Source organism: Grammomys surdaster, unplaced genomic scaffold (assembly GCF_004785775.1).
Source record: "Grammomys surdaster isolate TR1022 unplaced genomic scaffold, NIH_TR_1.0 97, whole genome shotgun sequence".
Lineage (NCBI taxonomy): Eukaryota > Metazoa > Chordata > Mammalia > Rodentia > Muridae > Grammomys > Grammomys surdaster.
Window position 1 is genome coordinate 13,642,584 of NW_021604576.1, and position 11,205 is coordinate 13,653,788.

Sequence of the window (11,205 nt, forward strand, 5' to 3'; positions counted from 1 at the left end):
AACCTCCTCTCCTTTTCCAGCCACAACTTCAAACAGGCGATCTATTCTTGAACACTCTCAGAAATGATGTTTCTTATTCACTATTGCTTGGAGAATCAACTCTAATTGATCTGTTAAAGAACTCTGACACCCATAAACAATTTTAGAAAATTTCAATTTGGCACAATGAAAACAACTTGGCTGGAAAAATTTTATGAAAGAGAGTATTGGAATCAAGCTCATTTAATAGAAAGTAATTTTATATATCTCTAGTAAGAAGCCATTTAAAATAGTTGACTTACTTGACTGATTGGGGATAAATAAACAGACAAACAAACAAACAAAAACACCTGTCCTTCTTTCTGTTTAATGAGTTTGTGTTAGCAATAGTGAATGTCACAATTTCTTTCCTCTTTCTTTCTCTTTCTTTCTTTCTTTCTTTCTTTCTTTCTTTCTTTCTTTCTTTCTTTCTTCCTTCCTTCCTTTCCCTCCCTCCCTCCCTCCCTCCCTCCCTCCCTCCCTCCCTCCCTCCCTTCCTTCCTTCCATCCTTCCTTCCTTCCATTTTCTCTTTCTTTCTTCTCTTTCTTTCTTGTCTTTCTTTTTCTTTCTTTCTCTTCCTTCCTTCCTTCCTTCCTTCCTTCCTTCCTTCCTTCCTTCCTTCCTTCCTTCCTTCCATTTTCTCTTTCTTCTCTTTCTTTCTCCTTTCTTCCTTTCTTCCTTTCTTCCTTCCTTTCTTTCTTTCTTTCTTTCTTTCTTTCTTTCTTTCTTTCTTTCTTTCTTTCTTTCTCTCTTTCTTTTCCTTCCCTCATTTGTTGTATCCTTGCTTCATTTCTTCATTTCTTTTTTAATGATGGCTGTTTGGCTCGGCAAGAACAATGTTGCAACACAGTATCAAAATATGTAGAATATTGTATTCTGTGATTTCCAAACAACTCATCTTTTCTCTGAAAATCTGAATTATATTTAACCTTAAACTAAAATAGAGATGGTCTAAAGCATTGTAATGAAGGCAAAATAATTTTACAGTAAATACAACTGAGCATTTTAATTTAAGACTCATGGAAACTTTCTTAATATTAAGTTTTGAATCCATTTAGAAAGGAATCTAAGGTAATGTTTATTTTGTGCTCAGGAATCTTGTGGAAAGGACCTCACTCTTTTGGACCAAGAATTGAGTTTTCTCAAAGAAACATGAAATTAAACAGAAAGTAGACTGTTTATTCCAACTTCATGCAATACTTTGTCCATATGTCTCTTAAAGAATTGTCAGTAATAGTGCTAATAGGAATCCAGTTTTCTACTTCTAGCTCAGCAATTCCAAATGCCATCAGCAGAAATGCTGATTGCAGATGTGCAGGCACAGTCTGCCCAGCAGGCTCTTGGACTGTGATGTGCCCAGGAGTGCTGAACTTTGACTGGCTTTGCTTTTGTTTTTATTATTGATGCAATAAATCAGAACTGTGTCAGACTAGGATGTTGTTGACAACATGGTTTTGCACTCCTGGGAGTAGAGGGCTTTTTGCTGTTTATGACATTGTAGCACAAACAAACATAAAGTAGAAAAAAAAGTGCGATAGAAAAACAATACATATTTAACTCTATTGGAGGTAAGCCAATTACTTCTTTCTTTTAATACTATATGAATAATGAATATGCAATCATTAGTTTGGAGATATTGCATATATTCATTTTAATATCATATCTTTGAAGTTCATTCATTATAATGTTGAAGAATACATTAAAATATTTACATGAATTTTGTGTTAAACTTAGTAATACATGCTATAATAAATAATATAAATCTATTTCTAGGGACAGAAAAAAATCTATATCATATTAAGTGAAATATTGCAATAATTTTACACTCAGAAAAATGACATGAATTCTTTTTCTATTCACTATAATGAACATAGCATGACATCTAAAGATGAGTTGCTCATATCTTCATAATAAAGAAACATTTAATTTTTTCCCTATTAAAAATATAGGGCACTAATAAGCACTCAGGGAATACCAATCTTTTCAACTATCTGAATTTTCGGGGGCTACTGTATTTAGACTTTTAATTTCCCTTCCTTATTCCTTTGCCAGATTTGAAAGTGTTCATATGCCTCACAATATGCTGAGCCCAACATCAGCAGCCAAGTCCTTACTTTTCTGAGCATTTCATCCCTTAAACTATGTTTCTTTCCAACTGGCAGACCAGTAGAACTGAGCATCCATGACAGGGTTCAGCTTAGTTAGGGTTCCACAAATGCCTTCTGCTTATTTTTGGTTAGGGATGGATGATATGTGTCCTGGGAAGACTTTTTTTCTTACCATTCTATGTCTAATCTGTTTAACATTGTAGGTCTTTTTTTTTTAAATCTGTAAGCTTTTTATTGACAGATATTATTAAAGGAGTGTAGAGAGGAGAATGTTTTTCACACACATATATTCTTAGAAAAATGCAAACATTTTCCTCATTTTCTCATTTCATACAATAAATACTTTTGGTAAAATAATAGTCCATAAATGATATATTCTTAAGTTGTTAACTTTTACAGAGTGATTAAGGTTACATTAAGAAAATCAGACTTTCTTTAATTTTATTTCATTCTTCACGTGTGAGCTGTAATTCATTCATTTACTTCTTATATCTGAACTCTTGTTCAAACACAGACAGATTTTCTTAGGGTTCCAGAGATGACTCAACCCATTTAAATGAAATTTTACTGTATGCTTATTCTGGAGATATTTCTCTAAGTCATTACTTGAAACTTCACCATTAAAGTAAATTAATGTGAATCTGTGGTAGAACTAAGTAGCTGATACACTGAAGAAGCTGATACATGTGAAAACTCAGTGTTAGATCAGCTAGCTTAGAAACAACAGAATAAACATTTGTAGAAAAAAATCTAATTTCTTGCATTGTGTTTGAATAAAGGGTCATTTCTAAGAATTCTAGAATTCTATACATAGTAGACTAGCAACAACAAAACATTTCTTATGTTATTATTAGGTCTAATTGTGGGCAAAATGGTAAGCATACCAATGATAATAATGTTTATTGATTATGGTTGTATCTATGGGAGTGTTATTCCTAATATGGTTTTTACTTTAAGTGAAACATTCTGTTAATGGTCAATTCTTTAGTATCTTTCTTTATCTTGAGTTGACACATTTTGTGTTTCTTTACCTGAATTTTAGGGGAAACAGCAAAGGAAAGAAGAGTTTACTCAGTAGTTAAGAGTACTGGCTTTTCTTCCAGAGGAATGGAGTTTGATTTCCATTTACAACTTACTGTAATTTTAGTTCCTGAGAACCTTACCATTTTCTCTGCTTATACAGATACCAGGCACACAGAGTCTACAGACTTATAGGCAGGCATATTTCCCATACAAATTCAAATATGTTTTAAAAAAGAACATATATTACCTGTAATGTCTTACTTTTAGCACATTATTTATATGATTTATGTTAGACAGTTTACCTTGGTAATTAATTTAGGCTTCTGAATTTAAAGTTTTTAAATGTCTTTGCACAAGATAAATGGTTGCATTTAGTTAAAGGTGCCAAAATAGAGGAAATCTTGAATAAAAGGAAAACATAGATGAGAAAGAATATGAAATTGAATGGCACATATTCTCAAAAATCTATATAAGAAACACTTCACATTATGAATATATTAGCATTATATTTATTTTAAAAAGCATAGCTGTCCAGAAAACTCATTAAAATCTACATTTGCCTAAACCTACACATCGAGGTTAGAAATTCTATTTGGTAACCGTTGCTCTCTCTGCCCTTTTAATAACTCTTTTTCAGAAAGGATTTTACTTTTAATACCTCTGAAGGAATATGATTCTCTAATTGAGAACTGCAAATGCTAAATATCAGTCCTTTAAAATAAGTTTCCCTGTATTTACCAATTAGCTTTGATAAAATATAAAACTGAAGCAATTAACTCAGTCTATCATTCAAGCTCCTAGAGGAAAACACAGGTAACCTCACAAGAGATGAGCACAACTGTGTAAGATTGAGACTCCAGTTTTGTTTTCTTCTAGGAAGATTTGAAAAGAATCAGAAAAAAATCCAGAAGTGGTATAACATCTTAACTATAATTTTAAAAGGAAAAGAAACTGTTTCAAAGTTGATAGGACCATTGACATCACAGTTGGGGAAACATTGGTAAGACCTCCAGCATGGTCAACCTATTGCACACAGGAGTGATGCAGAGAAATCTAGCCTTAGCCATTCCTCATCTACATATCCGATTAACTATTAGCCCACTGCCTACATTCTCCATTGGCCTAAGCAGCCAGAAGCCAGAAAACAAAGAAACCTCATCATTAGATATCCTAATATTCAGGGTTCTGGGACACAGAGCAAAATAATGCAATAAATATCCAAAGTTTCAAGAAAGAAGTATCCACTATCTCTAACACATTAAAAACACATGAAGGCTTTAAAACATGAGTCTCAGAATAAATATCATAATAACACAACACGGAGGATATGAAATAATAGATATGTCCTTTGTGATTTAATTTCATTAAATAGTCAAGGATTTTTACTTAATGATAAATAAAATATTATTAGCTGGATTTTAAGTAGCAAAGGAGGTGGTTAAGATAATTTTTCAGGCTTGTGAATTACCACAAAAGCTGCCTGTTTACATTAGCTTATAGCCATCTGTTTCAATGTTTTTCCACTGAGACCCAAGAGTTGGTGTTAGTATACATGTATGACAGGCATATTGCTGAATTTAGGCCTATGGCTGATTTTAGGCCTTCAGTGGGTTAGCAGGGCTGCCCCTAACATCTCCTCCCTTCTCTAAGTATAGAAGGGCTGTGGCAATTCTAAACTTGCAAAGGCAGGGATAGAGGCCTGACCTCCAGTATTTGAAGGGGACCTTGTAATGGCTCCAGTTCCCCTGTCGTTGTCCAGTGAGACATGAGGGCCATACCCGTCCCGATGTCTTTTTCCTGGAGAGGGGATACTTTTGACATCAACCCCTATGCAGTCAGGCTTGTCCCTCAGGGAACCCAGATAGAGTCATAGACCTTGTAAATAGGTAGCCTGGGCAGACAATACCAACTTAGATAAAGACAAGCAAGTCATAGGCAGAGTCACAGTGACTTGTCCCCTGAACCTTCACCCAGCCGATACCCCGTTCTGAAAATATCTGTATTCCCCCTGAACACCCACAATCCAGTGTCATTCCCTTCCCCACATCCTGCCTTTCTGTGTTTATAACTCCTGTGTGAATGAATTATGATTTGAGAAAAAATAAATAAAAAAAAAAGATAAGTTTTCAGGCCAAAAGCTATAGAAATTTGATAACTGTTTATGACAACCAAATATTTATTGTAACACTTATGCCTAACTTTTGTCTGGCAGCCTATAGAACTGATCACAAAAAAATGCTATCAAGATATTAAATAGCTATCTATTTTTCTAATACTGTGTAGGTGTACAAAAATGATAATATGTAGAACAGAACTAAAAGACAGTGAATGAGGGAACTTCTCTCAGTGATTGTCTTCTAGAAAATTGAACACCAACATATACAGTGTAGAACCCCAATACTTTTCAAAATGTGCCATGATCACTGTCTGCTTTTGTTAGTGATGATGTCATACCTTAAGACTTTTGAGACTGTAATTCTCTGCCATGTTATTTCTCCTCCTTTAGTTTCAGTTCTAGATTATAGCAAAATGTCTTTCAAACCATCATGCATTATGTAGAATGTGGATCAAAGAACATGACTACACACAAAAGGATTCACACATGTCCACAAGCACTTGCTGATATAAAGGTTCTTTGAAGAGGAAATATATACGATGATATTCACAGAATATAAATTTAACTTCAAGCAGATTAAAGACGCAAGGTGAATATTATAAAGAAATATATCCAGTGATTGTAACCAATATGACCAAAAATTACTTAGCCAAAACAGCCCTCTTTATCATAGACAAGAAATAGAATTATAGTTATTAATACAATTGAAATTAATTTTTACTTTTCTAGTCAAATCTGGGGAAAGGGATACTCATTCCCCAAAGAGTGGCTGGTGCTACAAGCTGATGCTGAAAATAAGCCTCACTGTGTTATTTTCTTTCATAAATTATTAGTTTTTCCAATATTTTACCACATGTATTTTGATCAAGTTTTTCTACTTCTGGTGATATACAATAATTTTTATCAACAAAAATTATAGATACTAATAATCTGAGTACAGGCATACTGGTAAAATAGTTAGCTTTTATAAAATGCAATTCAAACAGAAAGCTGTGTTCATGTGTGAGTAGTCAACATGCATATATTACAAGAAATATTTGAAAACATCATTTAATTCATTATCTTAGAATCTGATTCTTAGGTTTACCATGTCCTTTTATTCCGTTTCATTGTGTAGAGTGTCACATTGGAAATAAGAAAGCTGTGGAAGAGCATTTCAAACTTGTGCCCACCCAGAAATTTGTCTTGTCGCTTCTTTACTGGCAAATTGAGAGAGCAAGTTAACAGTCACAACATCCGAGCCACTTTTAAAACATAAATGTACTTCAGAAAACTGAACAATGCTTCTAGCTCATTTTGTAATGACTTTATTATGTTGTAGTAATCTGTGCATTCATATGTAATTTACATACTTAATGAAAATGGTTTATAGATTTAATATAACAGTGAGCTTCATTTTCAGTCAGTGTTGCAAACAAGGTATACTAGTGAATGAGATAGGCTAAATATTACGTTTTGCTTTTAAAAAATATCAGCTAATCCTGCATTTGCCTAGAAACCCCTCTCTGAATGAGAGGGACACAGTAAACAAATGAACTGGGGAACTGGGATATTTGAATTTTTGTGTGTGGTCTTGTTAGATTAATCAATGTTAGGGATGAAAATACACTAGAGCAATTTGTCCTTTTTTTTTTTTTCAATTTCATTTATAGCTTCAGAAATTCCTTTCAAGATTGTTTAGCTTTTGATGAGAAGAGTTAAAAATACTGTCAGGGATAATGTTAATAATACCATCCAAATAATAACAATGAAAAAGGCAATAGTAAATACATTCAAGTGATGAATAGACCTCATGGATAAGCATATAACACACATACATGCCCATGTATTCTTACGCTATTTTCTTTAGAAAATAACTGTAGCCAGGTGGCTGTGGTGAATCTCTTTAATTCTAGCACACTCAATAGGATAGTCAATGTCTGAATTTGATGCCAGCTATTTCTACAGAGGGAGTTACAGGACCATCAAGGCTACACAGAGAAAATCTGTCTTATAAAAATTATTAATAATGATAATGATAATAATTTGATGATATAAAAGGTTTAAAAAATTATTTAAGTATACTTTTCTAATTATGCAGGCTGGTATACTATGCACTAGTACCAGAGTCATGCTATGAACCTTTCTCAAATGCAGCACTATGAAAGCTGCTACATTTTACTTTACCAGCCTGGCACACCACACATCTATGAAAATCAGAATGTATGAGCCTTTTTAGAATCTAAAGTTACACAAAGCAATTTTATCAGTTTTATGTAACAGCAATAAAAGTATTCCAAACTTAGTATTCTAGTACTAATAGAGAAGTATGTTCTAAAATGAAATTTACTATCTAATCTTGAACTGAAGTTTATATGGAGGAAAAGTACAAGTAAGTAAGATTGTCTTTGAAAATCAAATTTATCAATATGGTTTTTACATGACCATATGAACAAACTCAAGATGGAGAAATAAAGGCATTCTTCAGTGAAATGAATAAAGAAAAAGTGACAGTATAATAAGTGAAATCCATAATTTAGACTTGTAGTATTCTCTGGTGAGGTTCCCTCTGTATATTCAGTAACATGTGTGTAGTTTTTATTCCTTCTTACTATGGATCCTTTAAGAATAGGTAATTATATTTTTTAAAGCTTAGATATCCTTGTTTATTTCACAAGTGACCTTGTATCTTAAATTACTTTATTTTAGGTAATATTTTACAAAATATGTTTCATTCCTATGGTGTTTGACTAAGTAACTAGGAAGTTCATGAATGACGTAATGACTTCAAGGTACTGTTTGGTAACCTGTGAGAACTGAGATATTTTTAAAGCCTCCAAAGAGAACACTAAGATTGCTCTCAAAATTTCACACATTTCTGAAATTGATTTTTCTATAGATTCTTCTAGAGACTGCTGGTGACCTGACACATAAACATAGACATTGAAAGTAGTTAACATGGTTCCATTTTCCTCCTGGCTTCCATACTTTTATTACCAAACATCGAACCAAATACACCTAGAAACTGAAGAAGAAAAATCAGCAGAGATGCTATGACAGTGCCCTGCCTGCCTGATCACTGTGGCTAGCAGGAGAACATTTCTATTCTTTAGCTATTATCCCTGTGTGATTGCTGAAGACAAAATCTCTTTCCAAAGATAGAGTTTAGCATCCAGCAATAGTTTCTGCCTCAAACTCATTATTGAGTGAAAGCATTTCAAAAAATATTGTGAAACTAAAACTCTTTCCAACAGTTTATTCCTCACTTTTGTTTGTGAGGCTGAGACATAGGTATTTCAGAAAAATAAACTAACCTGGAAGATGTTATGAGTAAACCCACATTTGATAATATGCTATTTAATTATATAACATAATTGTAACCTAAGATTAGAAGATTGTTCCACGTTAAGCATACTCTATACTGTACAATGAACATGTAATAGAAAATACTTAATATTTTCTGATTATTCCATATGGATTAAATATATCCACAAACATGGGTAATAACAAATGAAACGATTAAGTAGATGAAGCTTAAGATTGTCTGATATGGATATTCTCTTAATTTAGATTGATATTCATATATGGCAATAATTCAAATTAAAATCTGTTTACATCTTTATTTGTTGAACCTTGTCCAAGAATTAAACTTTTGATTTTTCAAATTAGTTTTATGATAGCGAAGGTCCCACCAGTAACACAGAAGACAGTGTGCCAGTCCTCTGTTGAGACTGAGAGAACTATATGCAGATTTTAGGCCTTGAGAACTTCTGCTGTCCTCTGGGAAATATGGTCCCCAGGGAAAAATTTCCACTGAAATCTAGTTAATACAAGTCATATATATATACAGTCATAGATAGATAGATAGATAGATAGATAGATAGATAGATAGATAGATAGATAGATAATTCGGAGGAAAGAAACAGTATTGTTACATTCATTTCTGGCTACCATATATACTGATCTGATTAGGGTTATAGATTTGAACATTTAAAGAAAAATTATCCCCTGCATCTTCAGAAAGACTAACCACACACAGTACCAGATTCACACAGTACAGAAAATAATTTGGTCTATGGGTTTGATATTTTAACATATTGCCATACTTATCTTTAATTTAATGCAGGAGCAAGAAGTTCAAACTGAAAAATAATACTACTTAATACTTCTGAATGAAATATCATAATTAACCCTTTCAAATCTTAGTTCCTGGAGTAGAAAATGGCTCAGAGTGTAAAGAAATATGTGACTTGCAACCCAGGGACACAGAAAGAATCAAATCCCTCAGGATTTCCTCTAACCTTCAGGCACACAAATGTTCACACACATGTACATGCAAACATGCCCACACAACACACAGAACACACGTCATTATGTTTTTAACCAATTCACACAGATTGTATTGATTATTTTAGAAGCCTGACACTTTCTTTATATATTCATATTTTTCTTTAACCAACCACATATTAAAATTTTACTTTTTTGCAACTTACATCGTTTGCTTACTCTCTCTTTCAAGCTTAACCACAGGGTTTGCCTGTTTGTTTAATAAAGTCTTGGTAATATTATAGTGGGTAATATAAATTACAGCTCACAATCTTCAGAACTGATAGAAATTTTCTTCCAACCTGGAAGGTTTTCCAGCTGTTACTCCTGTTTGGAAGTTGCCCTCAGCTGGAAGGAACTATTTCCAACCTCATCTTGCTCCTTCAGACGTTCTTTAAAATCTACCAGAAGCAGTATCTAGGCCCAGCCCCTCACCCTGAAGAAAGATGCTTTGGGAAAGGTCTAAATGTGGAATTCATGTGGCGTCAGCAGATGCCTTTGCTGAGACTAAACTGAAGCACAACATTTCTCATTGCCAATTTTTTCCAGTTGCCCCGTAAGTCCTCTTCATTAGGTGGTGAACCTGCACAGAATCCTCAGTTACCACAGTTGTTTCCTGCTGATTACACTTGAAAGACAACAAAGAAGCTTTTATCTTTAGATGTTTTAAATCTTGTGTACAATGCCCTAATTCCTTCATATTTCTTACAGATAAGGTAATACATTTATTTGCTAAAAAATCAATGGAAACAAAATACAGCATAAACTTATATGATTATAAGAATCCTGTACAAATGCAAGTAATTCTTTTTATCTAACATCCAATCTTTAACTTTCATAAGAAACTGTGATTTTTTTAATAATGTTGGATATTTGCTTTATTAAAGAATGAGACAGATATAACAATAAATGAATTCTGTCTCTCATTTTTACTCTATGCCAAAAATAAAGGCTTGCGGTTACACCTAGCATTTTATAAAAACGTAATTTTCTGTTATATAAAATTATTTTTAAAAGTTTCAACTCCATATTTACACTTATGTTTCATCTCTCTGTTAGTAAATTAGCCTCAACTATATTCCTTTGTCTGCCTGTTGCCAAATTATACTTGCCATTCTTATATCTTATCATATATAAATAATAAATATAAAATATTTAGAAAATAAAATCAAGCTTGTTTTGTCAGATTCAGATATCTAATGTAAAATCCCTTCGAATAAGTTTATTTCATCAAGTGAGAAAATGATTTATTAAAAAGTTTATATACATCATATAAAGTCGGTTGAAACTCGAATAATAGGAAAGAAACAAAATGAGACTAATATAAGCTACATTTTTGGTTTATTTATTCACATTACATCCCAATATAAGCCCCCTCTCATCCCAATCCTCTAGCAATTCCTCTCTTCATTCCTTCCTCCCCCACCCCTGGGTTTCACCCCCTCCACACATTCTATTCTTTCTGTTCCTGAGTAGATATGCCGGGGTATAAGTTAGGGCCTGTAAAAGAACTTTAAATCCTTTTATTACTATTAAACTTTTATTACTATTAAATTGAAAAGTTCACATTAGTCACCATTAGTCTTATATTTATATTTCTTTAGTGTACAAAAATAGAAATTTTGTCAGTATAC